Source organism: Mobula birostris, chromosome 6 (genome assembly GCF_030028105.1).
Source record: "Mobula birostris isolate sMobBir1 chromosome 6, sMobBir1.hap1, whole genome shotgun sequence".
In the NCBI taxonomy this organism is placed as follows: Eukaryota; Metazoa; Chordata; class Chondrichthyes; order Myliobatiformes; family Myliobatidae; genus Mobula; species Mobula birostris.
In genome coordinates, this window is record NC_092375.1 from 53,163,817 (window position 1) to 53,182,371 (window position 18,555).

General features: G+C 44.1%; 1 pseudogene; it reads left to right on the plus strand.

The window, feature by feature from the left end:
- LOC140198685 (eukaryotic translation initiation factor 4E transporter-like) overlaps nucleotides 1-18,555 on the plus strand; it is an 88,302-nt pseudogene that overhangs the window by 67,739 nt on the left and 2,008 nt on the right.

Sequence of the window (18,555 nt, forward strand, 5' to 3'; positions counted from 1 at the left end):
CAATACCCTCTCCCCACCACTGATCCACACTAGCAAGACTTCCAGTATCCTTGATGACTACACAATGAAGGAAGCCCTGAACACCACCAAGATCAAGACCAAAATTGTTTTTTGGAGCGTATGAACCATCTACACTGGCAAGCTAGTGCAAGTAGCTGCAGAATTGCAACTTTCGTATACTGGACGTCAGTGAAAACAGATGGACAGAGTCTGGCAGACTAAAAGCAGCAACTGGTGAGACAGTTTTATACTCAGGCAAGGAAGATAGCATCATGATGGTGTAGCTGTCATTTTGAAAAAAAAAGCATTGAAAAGTGCTTCCTGGATTGGAAACCAATCAGCCGTAGGCTGATGAGAGTCAGACTGAAAGGGAAGCAGGTGAACATGACTGTGATCCAGTGCTCTGCTCCAACTAATGCTAGTTGAATGCCTGGTGGGATCTGGCCTTTACCCTTTGACATGTTTGGCTTGGCTGACCCTACCAAGAGGAGTGCTCAGGGCTGAGCAATCCAGTGAAAGATGATCCAGTCTTCCTGAAAACGCTCAAGGAGGGAGTGAGCTCAGCCCACCAGGAGGTTTTAGATTAGGGAGCAATAGTGGGATCCGCCTTCTGCACAACAGTTTCATGGGCCAGTGAAATAAATCAAAAGAAAGGGAAGAGGGAGTCATAAGGTGGCTGTAGCTGATGTAGCTGCTGTGAAGACACAGTAATCTTGCTTTAATTGCCACCAACCAGGGTGCTTAGAGAGGGTCTGCCATGCTAGCCATAAAAGGGCAGAGGAGATAAAATAAGACAACTGTGGTGTCGCAGGCCATAGTTAGAGACAGTGTCCTAACAGGGGAAGGAGACATCAGAGTCACCCACGAAGACAGACAGAGATCAAAACCGAACCTAAGTCCCCAAACGTGACAGCACCCTCTGCCTCCAACCTGAGCGTTGACCAGATTATAGAACTAGTGAAGTCAGGCTTGAGATCAGACAAGTGGCTGGCAGCAACCCCTATCGTCAGCACTGGTGAGCCACTGAAGTACACAACAGCACTGCTAGGGGGCTGACAGTGTGATATGTTAGTGGACACAGGAGCATCAGTGATCTACCATGGCCGGTGACTGGAGAGGCTGTTTATATTACAGGTACAGGGGGAAGAACAGTAAAGGCAGAAAGAAGAGAGTCGCTGATTCTCAAAATTGGTGGAGTGAAGCTTCCAGTGTATTTCTGCGTCTGTACAAATAATGAGGATGCTATCCTTGGAACCACGGAATGGGCATACTGAGAAAGGCAGGGGCTCCTGTAGACTCTGGAAAGGGAATAACATGGACAAGTCAGGGATAGCCAACACATGCAACTAATGAGTACACAATGAATCCAGCATAGCCACAGCCATTCTAATCACCAGGAATTAGAGCCAGGATGGTGTCTATGGGTTACTTTGTCAGCAGACCCAGTGGTGTGAGCTAGGCACAAGCAAGACTGTGGTTGAGTGAAGCTAAACCTAAAATAGAGAGTGTAGGTTTTCGCAGATAAAATATTGGAGGCATTTTATGTTTCAGAAAAGCCATTTCTTGAACACCAAAATACTGAACACGAAGTGTGCTAAAATCCCTTTACATAATTACATCATCACATCAAACCAGCCTCTTAAAGTGAACCCCAACTCAATGTCAGTGGTTGTGAATTATGTAAAATTTCCACCAAATAAGTGACTCTACACAGGTGTTCTTCCCCTCTCCCCCTCCAGAATTCACTAACACTGGCATTGTGAGTCAGTCTGCTGCCCGGCTCAATCCTATTTTCCACGAGGTGGAGGAACAGCAGGTGCCTCTGGCTCGTCCAGAGGTGCGTTGACATGCTCATGGTCATGTCATGCTGGGTGGGCTAGTTTAAGGCGATCTACCTTCTTATCTATGATTAAAGCCTTTTCTTCCTGTTCCAAAATGCAGAACAGGCCAACGTAAGGGAGCCAAGAGATGTTGGTGTGCATTATGCTGGACAAAGAGTGCTGTACGCCATAATGGGAGATAGGAATGGGCTAAAAGGAATTGAATTTACTGAAGAGGATGGAATGTTGTTGAGAGGCCAACCAGGCAGTCGTAGCATCAACCATGAAATCAGCTGGCATTCATAATAGCTGTCCATATACCAATTCAACTACAGGTCTTCTTTTGTAGCTATTCTGAGCCCCAGCAAGACCCACAGGAGATGAACATGCCAACACTCATCAGTCAGGGCAGCCCTCAGAGCAGCCTTTAAGGAGCAGTGAAACCACCCGCATAGGCCATTGGACTGTGGGCGACATACCGTGGTGTGACATAGCCTAATGCTGAGGTTCTCGCTCATCGCAACCGAGAGCTCTGATATGAATTTGAGAACACGGTCAGAGAAAATATCAGATTGGGTGACAAACCAAGAAACCTAGGTGCTGATGAACATCTGAGCCACTCTGCGGCCATCATCGATGCTAGGGAGATGACCTCTAGCCACCTGGTGTTGGGAAGGAGATGTGTGAAACCATGCGGGGGGGGGGGGGTTGTTGAAGGGGAAGAGGACCAACAAGGTCCACATTGACATGGTCAAACCATCGCTTATGGACCTCAAAAGGTGCCAAAGGTGTCTGAACCTGAAAGTTAACTTTTGCCCAGAGGTTGCAGTCCAATCACGCACATCTTTACGAAGGCCATTCCACACAAACTTTAGTGCATCCAGTTTCTGTAAGGTTGTTCGGGCCGGATGAGAGAGGCCATGTATGGAGACAAAAATAGACCACCTCTAGTTTGCGGGCATGATGGGGCGAGGGCAGCTGGTTAAGACATCACACAGGAGAAAAACCCCAGCTTTCCTGAACTTAACGTCAGCCAACCCCAGGTCCATGACTGCTGTTTGGTAAGCCTGAACCTACAGCTTGGTCAGCTGCCACGGCAATACTTTTCCCTTTGGCATGTTGTATATCAGTTGTGAACTCAGATATGTAGGCCAGGTGATGTCGCTGCTGAGTTTTGGACATCACGTGCACGGAGGGGATTGTTGTCAACGAACGCTGTGAAATGGCGACCCTTTAGAAGAAGGTGAAAATGGCGGACAGCAGATCGAGACTGAGAAGCTCACTGTCAAAAGTGCTGTACTTCATTTTGGGAAGACGGAACTGCTGGCTGAAGGCAGCAAGTGGCCGCCACACACTCCGACCAGCCGTTCGTGCGCAGTGCCAGTAGTAATAGCGATGGGTGTATTGGGGAGTGAGTGCGCCGGTAGGGTTGCATTGGAACGAGCTCATTTAGTGTCATCAAATGCCCTGGTCATGTCTGCTGATCAGTCAAGCACGTGATTAGGGGTACTGCCTTTAAGCACACTGTTCAGGGGAAGCACAAGTTCAGCATCTCGCAGAATGAAGCGGTGATAGAAATTCACCATGCCTAAAAAAACTCCAGTAGTTTTTTTGCAGTGTGGAGTGGTGTGAAACTCATGACAGTGGCTACTTTTGATAGGAGAGGTTTCACACCTTCTGCAGTGATGCGATGGTCGAGAAAGTCAATGACAACCCAAACTAGCATTTAATAGGGTTAATAATCAACCCATGGTGGATTCAGTGCTCAAAAAGTGTGCAGAGATGACATACGTGTTCTGATTTAGATACACTGGTGGCAAATATGTCATCCAGGTAAACAAAAAGAAAAGCTAAATCTTTTAATACAAGTCCATCAGCCATTGGAAAGTCCATGCTGCTTTTTTCAGCCCAAATGGCATGGGCAGAAATTCAAAGAAGCCAAATGGGGTTATCATAGCTGTTTTGGGAATGTCCTCCGAGCACACAGGGACCTGATGGTAGCCCATAACTGAATCACCTTTGGAAAAAATTGACTTTCCGGCTAAAGGTGGTGATGTGTGTACTGGGTAACAATCGGCGCAGGGTGGGGGACAGGGAGGGTGATGATGCCCTCACTGAGGTGTCAGTAATCGCCACATGAGCAGCAACCACCATTGGACATAGGGACCACATGGAGGAGCAAAGCCAAGGGTCTATTCGACTGGCATACAATGCCAAGTCTTTCCACATTGGCAAACTCACCCTTCACATTGGCCAGCTTTTCTGGGTCCATTCTATGTGTGTGGGCATGGACTGATGTGTGCTCGATCCCACGTTATGTGACTGTCGTGGGGAATGTGGGTTTGGGAATTCACCTAGCAGTCGAGTAAACTCGCTTGTGGTGGTGCGTGAGCTTGACAGAGTCACTGTGGGGAACTTACTGGGAGAGCAGGGTAACGACCCAAAGTCCTTGGCATCCATGAGCCAGCAGTTCTTAAGATCGACCAACAGTTCTGGGACACACAGGAATTCAGCACCAAGCAGAGGTTTAGCCATCTTAGCCAGGACAAAGTCCCACATGTAATGTCACCCACTGAGGAAGAGTGTCACCTGTTGTGTCCCATAGGTCTGGATCCTGCCTTTGGCAGTCTCCAGTGAGGTTTTGTTGCTCTTTGCCTTCTCATCAGCAGGCAATGTTGGCTACACACTCACCCGAGCACCTGTGCCACACAAGAATCATCACCCAGAAGAGGTGTCCATTATGAACAGTAGACAACCCTGGCAGCTGAAACCCATGGTGTTCACAGATCTCTGATGTTTCGATGAGGTGGCATTGTCAAGGCTGCAAGGCGGTCGGCACTTCCTACCAAAGTGAGTGTGGTAAAAACACAGGCCCAGATTCGTCTGTTTCAAGCTGTGGGTGCCCCTATATTGAGGGCCTTGCTGACCAGGCTTATTGAGGTAGGGAAGGGAGCAGGAATGATGCACAGCTGCATAGCTGAATGTAGACCATCGGCATTTTAGTAAGCTCCCTATAGTCCATCACAGATGTATTAGTGAGGACTATGCAACTTGATCAGGCATTCACCATGCGAGAACTAATTTGGACCTGGAGATTTTCCCTGAGGAAATAAGACAATTATGCACAATATTCCTACAGAATGGCTACAAGGTGAAGGAATTAAAGGGGCTGACAGGAAAACCAGGAAACCTAACAATGTGGAGAAACCTGTCACTACTACCTGTCTTCCCTATATTTCCACAGTTTTTGGAAGGATTGCGAGGATCCTGAAGAAATACCGGATTGATGTCTTTCACAAACCCATAAAGAAGCTCAAGTTACAGCTTATGCGAGTCAAAGATGACCTGAAACTCAGATCAGTTGGTGTTTACAGGATTCCCAGTGAACGTGGAGCAGAGTATATCGGACGGACAAGACGCTTGGTGGAAACCAGCGTCAAGGAGCACGGGAGGTGTGTCCCAGAGAGTTTGGTTGTAGCAGAACACCGCATTTGCAATGGCCATAGGATTGACTTTGACAGCACAAGGCTACTGTGCCGCGCCAATGGCTTTTGGGACCACCTGGTGCAGAAAGCAATTGAAATAAAACTAGAGGAAAAGGATTTTAACAAAGACGAAGGTCTCACTTTAAGTAAAAACTCAAATTTGATTGTAAACAAGATGGGAGATCGGAAAAATAATTGGATGAGGACCTACCAATCAGGACAGATGATAACAGGGGTATAAATACCACTGGACAAGACTTGACCAGACATCATCCCTGATGAAGATGGCAGAGTTTGTCATCAAAATGTCAGTTATAATCGATACCTGTACCTGGCTGCAAGCCCAAGAAGAGTTTATTGATCAGGCATTTGTTGCATGAAGAGTTCTTTAAAAATAAAACAAGGATGATGATTTCCCGATAGAGACAGCATGTGGTCTATTAGTTCTGAAGGCTTACCTTCGCCGAGGCCTGGCAAGAAGAGCAGCTGCTTGACACACTCAGTCTCCAAATATTCCAGAGTTTTCAGTGATCGGTATTTATCATGTTCAGGCCAGTGTTCTGGTAGACTCACCACTCTCACAGCATGGAGTTGCTGAGCGATGCTACTACATAGAAATATTTGGTGTCATCAGCAGAGATTTCTTGAAGTGGAAATTGAGCCTCGGCTTGTAGAAACTCAGCGACGGCATTTTGCTCCCAAAACTCTAGCAGTTTTGAGTTGATGCATCAGCTGACATGTTCAATAACTCTGGAATCATCCTGAAGTATTGAGGTCACCAATGTAAGTTTTCACACATAAAATGACAGAGGCTCTTTATGTTTCAGAAAAGCCATAGCAACTCATTTATTGAACTCCAAAAAACTGAACTCAAAGTGCACTGAAAACCCTTTACATAATTATGTCAGATCAGCCTCTTAAAGTGTCAATGCTTGTGAATTATGTACATTTCCACCAATTGCATTACCCTACAGGGGGATCTGCATAAACTCCATAAGCAGTATCCCACAAAAGCTGATGTACTGACAGCTGTTCAGAGTGTAGTGAAGGAACAGAAACACCAGGGGGTGCTAATAGAGATCATATCAACCACTAACTCACCTACTGTATATGACCTGTATTGAAACAGATGAATCATGTTGGTTAACAATAGACTATGCCACCCTCAATGAGACCACACTGAGACAGAATCCCATTGTGGCCAGCCCTGCCACAATCTGGAATGGCCTGTCTCCAGAACATAAAAGTTTCTCAGGCTAGGACAGTGCTAATAGATCTTGAGGGTTCCCATTAGCACCTGAGCCCCTAGACCGATTTGGCTTCACACGTGGTGGGCGGCAGTGTACATGGACCAGACTCCTCCAGGAACTCCTCAATAGCCCAACAATTTTTCATAAGGTCTTGGCACAGACTTTGGAAAAGCTCAGTTTAGCACCCTAACCGCTGGACCATCTTACAATTGTAGATGACTTACTAATTGCCTCAGAGGATGAAGCAGGTCACTTAGGGGTGATTGCCAATGTTTTGGAAATTCTGTAAGACAGAGGTTTAAAATCAGCCCACACATAGCTCAGATGGGGAAAGAAATGATACAGTACCTAGGATACACAATTCTACAATGGAGGAAGGACATCTTAGATGACAGACATTCTGCAATTAGCTCCATGCCCCACCTAGTCATTGTAAGAGGAGTGAGGAATGTAATTACTGATGATAATTTTGTATCAGGGTTCTCAGCACCAATACAGGCCTTAATGAAAGGAGGGAAACCCCCCTCTGGAGGAAGTAAAATGGAAGCCAGATGAGGAAAAGTCTTTTACGGATATCAAGAAAGCCCTGGTCTGTGCACTTGCTCGAGGGTTATCCAAAGCGGCTCGCCCCTTTCACCAAGGAATTTACCCTTAACTCCTTTAATGTGGTATCAAAGGTAGATAAAGTCACAAAGAGAGCTTTTGGCACATTGCCCTTCACAAGGCAATATACTCAGTACAGGAGCTGTGACGTTTTGTTGAAGTTGTATAAGAGGTTGGTGCAGTTAAATTTTTTGTTTTGTGTGCAGATTTGGTCACCTACTTACAGAAAAGATATCAATAAGAATTAAATAGTATAGAGAAATTTATAAGGATGTTGCCTGGGTTTGATGATCTGTGTAATAGGGAAAGATTGAATAGATTAAGACTTTATTCCCTGGAGCATAGGAGAATGAAGAAGATTTGATAAAGGTGTTCAAATTTATGAGGAGTATAAATCAGGTAAATGCAAGTAGGCTTTTTCCACTGAGATTGGGTGAGATCAGAACTAGAGGTCATGGGTTAAGGGTGAAAATGAAATGTTTAAGGGGAACCTAAGGGGGCCTACTTTCCTCAGGGTGTGGTGTGATTGTGGAGTGAGCTGCCAGAGGAAGTGATGGATGTTGTTTGATTGCAACATTTCAGAGGTTTGTATAGGAGGGGTATGGAGGGCTCTGGTTCAGGTGTGGGCCAATGGGACTAGGCAGAATAACAGTTGGACACAGACTAGATGGGCTGAATGGCCTGCTTCTTCCTGTAGTACACAAAGACTGGTGGGTACCTGGAATGCACTCCCTAGGGTGGTAGTGGAGGAGGACATGATAGAAGTATTCAAGAGGCTTTGAGATAGACAAATGGATGTGCAGGAAGTTGAAGGATATAGACAGAAGGGATTAGTTTGGTTGGGCAGTTGATTACTAATTTAATTAGTTCAGTACAACATTGTGGGGCAAAGGTCTCTTCCTGCACTGTACTGTTCTGTATTCTGTTAACAGTAAAAGCTATTCCTCAACTGCTCATAGCAAAATTTTGGTCATCATTTTACCTATCAGCATGTTGATGCATGTGCAGATTAAAAACAATGGTGTGATACATTTTGCAGATTAGATAAGGATCAAACTCTTAATTTGGCTCAATTATTTTAAACATACTTTGATCCATAAACTAAGTTTATCTGCATCTGGTACAAATTCAGCTTTTCTTGGGGGGAAAATATCCAGTTTACTTGCCCACTGTACTGTAATTTGATTTTCGTTGCTGTTTAAGTAGTACAGAAGTGAAAGGAATTGACTTACTGATAAAGAAAACAGGAGCTCGCAATTATGAAACAGCATCTATGAGATTAGGGCATGGCTGTGCATTTAACAGTTGATACAATGCTTTTGAAGTGCATCCCTGATGTGTTGTGGGAATCACCAGGAGTATAGACAAGTTACTATTTATTTATAAAGTGTGAACAGTTAGTTTTTTGTTTCTCCCCGTCAGTTTGAGTATATGCTTTTTTTTTGATATCTTCTCACTAATAAGGCAAATTTCAAGGGGACCTATCATTTTATGTTTTGGAACTTGCCTTTGAGAGTCAACTGGAATGGCCCATTTGCTTTTCAGATAATTCACAGATGTTAATTTTAACGTAAGGAGTTTATGTTGAGGTTTCAAAGTACAATTTTTTTAATGGATACCACATGCTAGCTGTCCCTTCCAGCCCAATGAGCCTACAGCACCCGATAACACCATATGACTAATGAACCAACTAACCTGTACATCTTTGGAATGTGGGAGGGCACTGGAGCACCTGAAGGAATCCCACGCAGTCATGGGTGAATGAACAAACTCCTTATGGACAGTGGCAGAATTGAACCCGGGTCGCTGGCTCTATAATAGCACTATGCTAATCACCGCTCTACCGTACCACCCTTACTTCTGATTGTTTTAAAGTTCAAAATAGGATATGAAAGAATATTAGATGCTGTGTGCAGAAGTAAAACACAAGAGATAAGGTTTTCAAGGTGCATGCCTAGTTTTCCTGGATGGAGGTACCTTGGCAAAGTTAATACTGGGGATTTCACACAAGCTAAGTAAAATTTCAAGGAAAAAATCTTATAGTTTGCTAAATTGAGAACTTTGGGATACCTGTCAGAGATTATGTCTGACAAGGGTTTTTTTTATATATTATGGAATCGTAGGGCCATATAGCATGAAATAGATTCTTCAGATGACAATACCCACAGCAACTATTCCGCACTAATTCCATCTTTCCTTCTCACATCCCCATCATCTATTCCTCCTCCAACCCCAACAAATGTTACCCACTTATATTTACATAAGCCAATTAAACAAAATTATCTTCCTCATCCTGAACTCAATGCATCTGCATCAGATCTAGAAATCTATTAAAAATCAGCTTTAAGGTATACATGAGGCAGATGTTGTCTCTTAGTGTACAAATACACCAACAATAATCAGATGTATTTTTAGCTGCATTATTAGCAATTCTGTCAAGTACAATGTTAGTTATTACAAAACTTTAGTTATCATTTGATTTCATTTGTAGATAATCACGACTGACATTTAAAATATCTTTGAATAATCTTGACAATACAAAGCTGTTTTCCAATTTAACATCTATACTAAAAAAATTAAAATATTCCTTTTTTGCTTTGTATAATTATAAGGAAGCAAAATGTTTAAAAATGCCTATTACTTTAAAAAATGGATTACAGCATCTTTAAATTAAATGCTGTCATTGATGAGAAGAGTACAATGCAGCAGAGGTCTTTATTGCCTGAGCATTATACATTTTGATTAATGAATGTTATTAATTTATTCCAGTGGTTATATAATTCAATCAGGCATCCAACATTAATTCTTGTAAAAAGAAATGCCAAGACCCAGTATGCTGCCCAGAACTTGCCCATGATATTACCTTATTTAATATGAAATAGGCTTAAGGCTAAATGTTGCACTGAAGACTACTTACATAAAATACGGTTTACTGTGTTTATTACCTCTATTAGCTGTTACGGACATGTTGATGCATGACTTTAGACATAAATATTACACAATATCCCAGTGTATGACAAATTTAACAGAACTAATCCTTTACAGCCAGGTGCACTCATTCGTTTAATCCTTTACTGCAGCGTATACTTATGGTATTAATATCTTAGTTCTGGATGACATCTAAAAATTAACATTTGAATAATTTATTCACCATAATATCTCAAAGGATATTTTGTTCATAAATTACTCCAGTTCTCAATTTAAAATTTGTTACTGCAAAATTCAAGATCTTATAAATGGCCTGCATTTCTCAGGGACCAAAGAACATCTCCAACCTTTCCGTTTGCTTATTACCTCCTCAGATGAATTTACCAATGAAACATTGTTCCTTAATTTAGTGTGGTACTGAGATAAATGATAATAAGTAAAAATGATGCTAATATTCTTGGAACTGCCTTTGTCCAAAAACTAAGGTAAAAGATTATTTATTCATTTTTTGTACCTGTCCTAAAGGATGCCTGATGGAACTCTGACAAATATAGAATTCACTTAACGAATGAAGATGATGAAGTACCTTACAGAATGTATACCAGGACTCATGTGCCTCTGCAATAGCACTGTTATGTATTCATGCATATTTTGAACATTATGGGTTGCTGTCGAGCTTCCCTGCGTGTTACATAGAGTGAGAGGGTATTCTGGGTAGATGACTCACAAGTAAAATAAATAGCAGCAGCTTTGTTCCTCACCTCTTTGTCCCTCGTGTGTGTTATTCATGGCCACACAGCTTCCCAGTGCCACAAACATAACAAATGACGATAATGTGACAAGACCTCATTCAATATTTAAAGTTTTGCTCCTTTGGCAAGAAAAAGGTGTGTAATATGGGTGAGTGAAAGGAAGACGTGCACACCGTGCGGTAACGGGTGTTGGAAGCATAGTGAGGGTAAAATCCGATGGAAGAAAACTAAGAACAAAATGGTTAAATGAAGTAAATAAGAGATAGAGAAAGAGAGATGGATAAGACTAGTTAACTTTTCTGGAACGTTTTGTCTTTGAAAATGGTGACAATGTTTGGGAGTAAGGGGCCCGATGGTGAAATGACAGAGCAATGGATTCATATACTGAAAGATTTGAATATTTTGCACTGGCAAGTCAAATTTCAGATGATATTTGTATTCCAACTTCTCTGACTGATGGGCGCAAAAACCTTCAATTTATTACACAGTCTACTGCAACCTGCTAAGCCTGGTGATAAGCTTTTTGAAGGCATAGTTAAAGTCGTAAAGGATATCTATTCATCTGAACCTTTGATTATTGTCGAGAGGTTTAAATTCCATAAAAGGAATCAAGAGGAAATCAACAAACAAGGGAAAATCTGCAGATGCTGGAAATACAAGCAATACACACAAAATGTTGGAGGAACTCAGCAGGCCAGGCAGCATCTGTGGGAAAAAGTGCAGTCAAAAAAAATGCACGTGGTCAAAGAGCTGGAGAGCAGCAGGGATCACAGAGGGGGAGCAGCGAGAGCGTTTCACTGAACACCCGAAGGAAAGATTTAAACTTCTTCAGGGTAGGCATCCCTGGAAGAGACTTCGCAGAGTAGTAATCAAATCACAGACAAGAGAAAATCTGCAGATGCTGGAAATCCCAAGCAACACACACAAAATGCTGGAGGAACTCAGCAGGCCAGGCAGCATCTATGGAAAAATAGTATAGGAAGATAACGAGCTTATTTTGCAGTCTGTTGAAGTGCTGAAGCAATTGGATGAACTCTGTGATTTTGGACAATTGCCAAATGGCATATTACATGATAGGCTCATATGTGGTTTGTGTAATGAGGCAATTCAGAAACATTTGCTTACAGAAGACAGAATAACATCTCAGAAGGCAATTGACAGGAATACATCTATGGAGGTGGCAGCTAAAGAAGCACAACTATTAAACACATCTCCCGAGTTCATAAAGTTTCTACTGACTTTCAGAATAAGTCACCTTTTGGCAATCAGTGTTACTGCTGTGGCAAAACTGGTCACTCAGCAAAAGAATGCTGGTATAAGTACTTAGATTGCTAAAGCCGTGGCAAAAAGGGAAGTATTGAACATGTCTGTAAAAGTAAATAGACACAGTCAAGCAAAATCACAAAAAAAGGAAAAATTACTATTCGAAGAAGGAATTCTGAGAATTGGAGCGGGAGTGCGGAGGAAGCCATTTTTGAATTTTTCGGGTTTTTTTCCATTGGCATTCAGAGAGGCGGGACTGCGCAGGCGTGTGACATCGGGCAGTGAAGCATGGAAGATTTAAAAGGACAGAAATCCTGCTTTGGGTTTAATTCGAAGAAGGAAGTCTGAGAATCGGAGCGGGAGTGCGGAGGAAGCTATTTTTGAATTTTTCAGGTTTTTTTCCCATCGGCGTTCAGGGAGGCGGGACTGCGCAGGCGTGTGACGTCAGGCAGTGAAGCGCAGAAGATTTAAAAGGAACAGAGCCTCATACAGCGGGCAACGTAGTTTGTGGGCTGCGGAGTGAGCCGGGAGCAGAGCGAAAGCTTAAGGGCTTTGGCTCAACGGGTTTAGGCAGAAACGGGCGAGGCGAGGAAGGTTTGGTATTCATTTTTCGTTGTTATTTGAGGAGAGGGGCAGTATGAGTGTGAGGGCAGTTTGTTGTTCTCAGTGCTGGATGTGGGAGGCCCTGGAGTCTCCAAGCCTCCCAGACGTCCACATCTGCGCCAGGTGCGCCGAGATGCAGCACCTAAGGGACCGCGTTAGGGAACTGGAGCTGCAGCTCGATGACCTTCGTCTGGTCAGGGAGAGTGAGGAGTTGATAGAGAGAAGTTACAGGCAGGTGGTCACACCGGGGCCACGGAAGGCAGACAAGTGGGTCACAGTTAGAAGGGGGAAGGGGAAGAGTCAGGTAATAGAGAGTACCCCGGTGGCTGTGCCCCTTGACAATAGGTACTCCTGGTTGAGTACTGTTTGGGGGGACAGCTTACCTGGGGGAAGCAACAGTGGCCATGCTTCCGGCAGAGTCCGGCCCTGTAGCTCAGAAGGGTAGGGAAAGGAAGAGGAGGGCAGTTGTAATAGGGGACTCAATAGTAAGGGGGTCAGATAGGTGATTCTGTGGACGCAGTCCAGAGACCCAGGTGGTAGTTTGCCTCCCTGGTGCCAGGGTCCAGGATATTTCTGATCGCGTCCAAAATATCCTGAAGTGGGAGGGTGAGGAGCTAGAGGTCGTGGTACATATAGGTACCAATAACATAGGTAGGAAAAGGGAAGAGGTCCTGAAAGGAGAATATAGGGAGTTAAGAAGGGAGTTGAGAAAAAGGACCGCAAAGGTAGTAATCTCGGGATTACTGCCTGTGCCACGCGACAGTGACAGTAGGAATGCAATGAGGTGGAGGATAAATGCGTGGCTGAGGGATTGGAGCAGGGGGCAGGGATTCAAGTTTTTGGATCATTGGGACCTCTTTTGGCGCAGGTGTGACCTGTACAAAAAGGACAGGTTACACTTGAATCCTAGGGGGACCAATATCCTGGCAGGGAGATTTGCGAGGGCTACTGAGGTGACTTTAAACTAGAATGGTTGGGGGTTGGGAATCAAATCAAAGAGACTAGGAAAGAGGAGGTTAGTTCACAACAGGGGGATGGGAACAAGTGCAGAGAGACAGAGGGGTGTAAAATGAGGGTAGAAGCAAAAAGTAGTAAGGTGAAAAGTAAAAGTGGCAGGCTGGCAAATCCAGGGCAAAAATCAAAAAGGGCCACTTTTCAACATAATTGTGTAAGGGCTAAGTGTGTTGTAAAAGCGAGCCTGAAGGCTTTGTGCATCAATGCAAGGAGCATTCGTAACAAGGTGGATGAATTAAAAGTGCAGATTGTTATTAATGAATATGATATAGTTGGGATCACAGAGTCCAGGGATGGGAGCTCAACATTCAGGGATATTCAATATTCAGGAGGGATAGACATGAAAGAATAGGAGGTGGGGTAGCATTGCTGGTTAGAAAGGAGATCAACGCAATAGAAAGGAAGGACATTAGCCGGGAGGATGTGGAATTGATATGGGTAGAGCTGCATAACACTAAGGGGCAGAAAACGCTGGTGGGAGTTGTGTACAGGCCACCTAACAGTAGTAGTGAGGTTGGGGATGGTATTAAACAGGAAATTAGAAATGTGTGCAATAAGGGAACAGCAGTTGTAATGAGTGACTTCAATCTACACATAGATTGGGTGAACCAGATTGGTAAGGGTGCTGTGAAAGAGGATTTCCTGGAATGCATGTGGGATGGTTTTTTGAACCAACATGTCGAGGAACCAAATAGAGAGCAGGCTATTCTAGACTGGGTATTGAGCAATGAGGAAGGGTTAATTAGCAATCTTGTCGTGAGAGGCCCCTTGGGTAAGAGTGACCATAATATCGTGGAAATCTTTATTAAGATGGAGAGTGACATAGTTAATTCAGAAACAAAGGTTCTGAACTTAAAGAAGGGTAACTTTGAAGGTATGAGACGTGAATTAGCTAAGGTAGACTGGCAAATGACACTTAAAGGGTTGACGGTGGATATGCAATGGCAAGCGTTTAAAGATCGCATGGATAAACCACAACAATTGTTCATCCCAGTTTGGCAAAAGAATAAATCAAGGAAGATAGTGCTCCCGTGGCTGACAAGGGAAATTAGGGATAGTATCAATTCCAAAGAAGAAGCATACAAATTAGCCAGAAATAGTGGCACACCTGAGAACTGGGAGAAATTCAGAGTCCAGTTGAGGACAAAGGGCTTAATTAGGAAGGGGAAAAAAGATTATGAGAGAAAACTGGCAGGGAACATAAAAAATGACTGTAAAAGCTTTTATAGATATGTGAAAATAAAAAGATTAGTTAAGACAAATGTAGGTCCCCTACAGACAGAAACAAGTGATTGATTATGGGGAGCAAGGACATGGCAGACCAATTGAATAACTACTTTGGTTCTGTCTTCACTAAGGAGGACATAAATAATCTTCCGGAAATAGTAGGGGACAGAGGGTCCAGTGAGATGGAGGAATTGAGGGAAGTACATGTTAGTAGGGAAGTGGTGTTAGGTAAACTGAAGGGATTAAAGGCAGATAAATCCCCAGGGCCAGATGGTCTGCGTCCCAGAGTGCTTAAGGAAGTAGCTCAAGAAATAGTGGATGCATTAGTGATAATTTTTCAAAACTCTTTAGATTCTGGATTAGTTCCTGAGGATTGGAGGGTGGCTAATATAACCCCACTTTTTAAAAAAGGAGGGAGAGAGAAACCGGGGAATTATAGACGAGTTAGCCTGACAACGGTGGTGGGGAAAATGCTAGAGTCAGTTATCAAAGATGTGATAACAGCACATTTGGAAAGCGGTGAAATCATCAGACAAAGTCAGCATAGATTTGTGAAAGGAAAATCATGTCTAACGAATCTCATAGAATTTTTTGAGGATGTAACTAGTAGAGTGGATAGGGGAGAACCAGTGGATGTGGTCTATTTGGATTTTCAAAAGGTTTTTGACAAGGTCCCACACAGGAGATTAGTGTGCAAACTTAATGCACACGGTATTGGGGGTAAGGTATTGATGTGGATAGAGAATTGGTTGGCAGACAGGAAGCAAAGAGTGGGAATAAACGGGACCTTTTCAGAATGGCAGGCAGTGACAAGTGGGGTACCGCAAGGCTCAGGGCTGGGACCCCAGTTGTTTACAATATATATTAATGACTTAGATGAGGGAAGTAAATGCAGCATCTCCAAGTTTGCGGATGACACGAAGCTGGGTGGCAGCGTTAGCTGTGAAGAGGATGCAGGGTGACTTGGATAGGTTAGGTGAGTGGGCAAATTCATGGCAGATGCAATTTAATGTGGATAAATGTGAGGTTATCCACTTTGGTGGCAAAAACAGGAAAACAGATTATTATCTGAATGGTGGCCAATTAGGAAAAGGGGAGGTGCAACGAGACCTGGGTGTCATTATACACCAGTCATTGAAAGTGGGCATGCAGGTACAGCAGGCGGTGAAAAAGGCGAATGGTATGCTAGCATTCATAGCAAGAGGATTCAAGTACAGGAGCAGGGAGGTACTACTGCAGTTGTACAAGTCCTTGGTGAGACCACACCTGGAGTATTGTGTGCCGTTTTAGTCCCCTAATCTGAGGGAAGACATCCTTGCCATAGAGGGAGTACAAAGAAGGTTCACCGGATTGATTCCTGGAATGGCAGGACTTTCATATGATGAAAGACTGGATCAACTAGGCTTATACTCGTTGGAATTTAGAAGATTGAGGGGGGATCTTATTGAAACATATAAAATCCTAAAGGGATTGGACAGGCTAGATGCAGGATGATTGTTCGCGATGTTGGGGAAGTCCAGAAAAGGGGTCACAGTTTAAGGATAAAGGGCAAGCCTTTTAGGACCGAGATGACCGAGATTCTTCACACAGAGAGTGGTGAATCTGTGGAATTCTCTGCCACAGGTAACAGTTGAGGCCAGTTCATTGGCTATATTTAAGAGGGAGTTAGATATGGCCCTTGTGGCTAAAGGGATCAGGGAGTATGGGGGGAAGGCTGGTACAGGGTTCTGAGTTGGATGATCAGCCATGATCATACTGAATGGTAGTGCAGGCTCGAAGGGCCGAATGGCCTACTCCCGCACCTATTTTCTATGTTTCTATGTTTCTATTGGAGAAACAAAAAAGAAGCGTGAACACGAGAAAATCTGCAGATGCTGGAAATTTCAAGCAACACACACAAAATGCTGGTGGAACGCAGCAGGCCAGGCAGCATCTATAGGAAGTACAGCCGACATTTTGGGCCGAGACCCTTCGTCAGGACTGACGGAAAAAAGAGATAGTAAGATATTTGAAAGTGGTAGGGGGAGACCCGAAATGATAGGAGAAGACAGGAGGGGGAGGGATGAAGCTAAGAGCTGGGAAGTTGATTGGCAAAAGAGATACAAGGCTGGAGAAGGGGGAGTATCATAGGATGGAAAGCCTCGGAAGAAAGAAAGGGGGAGGGGAGCACCAGAGGAAGATGGAGAACAGGCAAGGAGTTATTGGGAGAGGGAAAGAGAGAAAAAAAATTAAAAATTAGGGATGGGGTAAGAAGGGGAGGAGGGGCATTAGCGGAAGTAGAGAAATCAATGTTCATGCCATTAGGTTGGAGGCTACCCAGACGGAATATAAGGTGTTGTTCCTTCAACCTGACTGTGGCTTCACCTCAACAGTAGAGCTCACCTCAACAGTAGAGGAGGCCATGAATTGACATATCGGAATGGGAATGGGACGTGGAATTAAAATGTGTGGCCACTCGGAGATCCTGTTTCCTCTGGCAGACGGAGCATAGGTGTTCAGCGAAGCGGTCTCCCAATCTGCGTCGGGTCTCGCCAATATATAGAAGGCCACACTGGGAGCACCAGACACAGTATATCACCCCAGCCGACTCACAGCTGAAGTGTCGCCTCACCTGGAAGGACTGTCTGGGGCCCTGAATGGTGGTGAGGGAGGAAGTGTAGCACTTGTTCCGCTTACACGGATAACTGCCAGGAGGGAGATCAGTGGGAAAGGCTGGGGGAGGGAAACAAATGGACAAGGGAGTCACGTAGGGAGTGATCCCTGCGGAAAGCAGAAAGTGGGGGGGGGAGGGAAAAAGTGCTTGGTGGTGGGATTCCTTTGGAGATGGCAGAAGTTACAGAGAATTATATGTTGGACCCGGAGCCTGGTGGGGTGGTAGGTGAGGAGAAGGGGAACCCTATTCCTAGTGGGGTGGCGGGAGGATGGGGTGAGAGCAGATGTGCGTGAAATGGGAGAGGTGCATTTGAGGGCAGCGTGAACAAGTTCAAAGTTCAAAGGAAAATTTAATTGAAGATGGAGCATGCTGAGGATGGACTGAGTGACTCTCACTCTGTGGCTGAAGAAGCTTTGCGTGTTTTATCTGTTTCAGGACACAAAGATGACTATTGGGTGACCCCATGGTTGGATGGGGCCACAGTGAGGTTGCAGATGGACACGAATCATTGGAGTCAGTTTACAAAATCGGAAGGTGAAAAGTTGACTTTAAAGACTTGCACTGGTGAGGTTGTTTCAGTGAGGGGAGTAATACATGTTACAGTGGAGATTAACGAACAGAGAAAGAAACTTCCACCGAACATCGTTAAAGATAGTTATCCAGTGCTTCTGGCTGCTTGTGGTTGGAGCAGCTCAAACTCAGCTGGCATGAAGTGCACTGGATTGGTGGGCGCACTGGTCTACAAGAAGTATTGAAGAAACGCACAGTAGTGTTCAATGAAGAGCTGGACAGTATGAAAGGAATCACTATTAAGCTGGCTGTTAAGCCTGGGTTCTACACAGAGTACCGGAGGCAGCTGCTGAGCCTCGGTGGTGGCATGGATTAAAAAAAAATGGATTGACGATAAAAGATCAATTAAATTACACAATAAAAAAGAGTGGCATGAAGAAACTATTC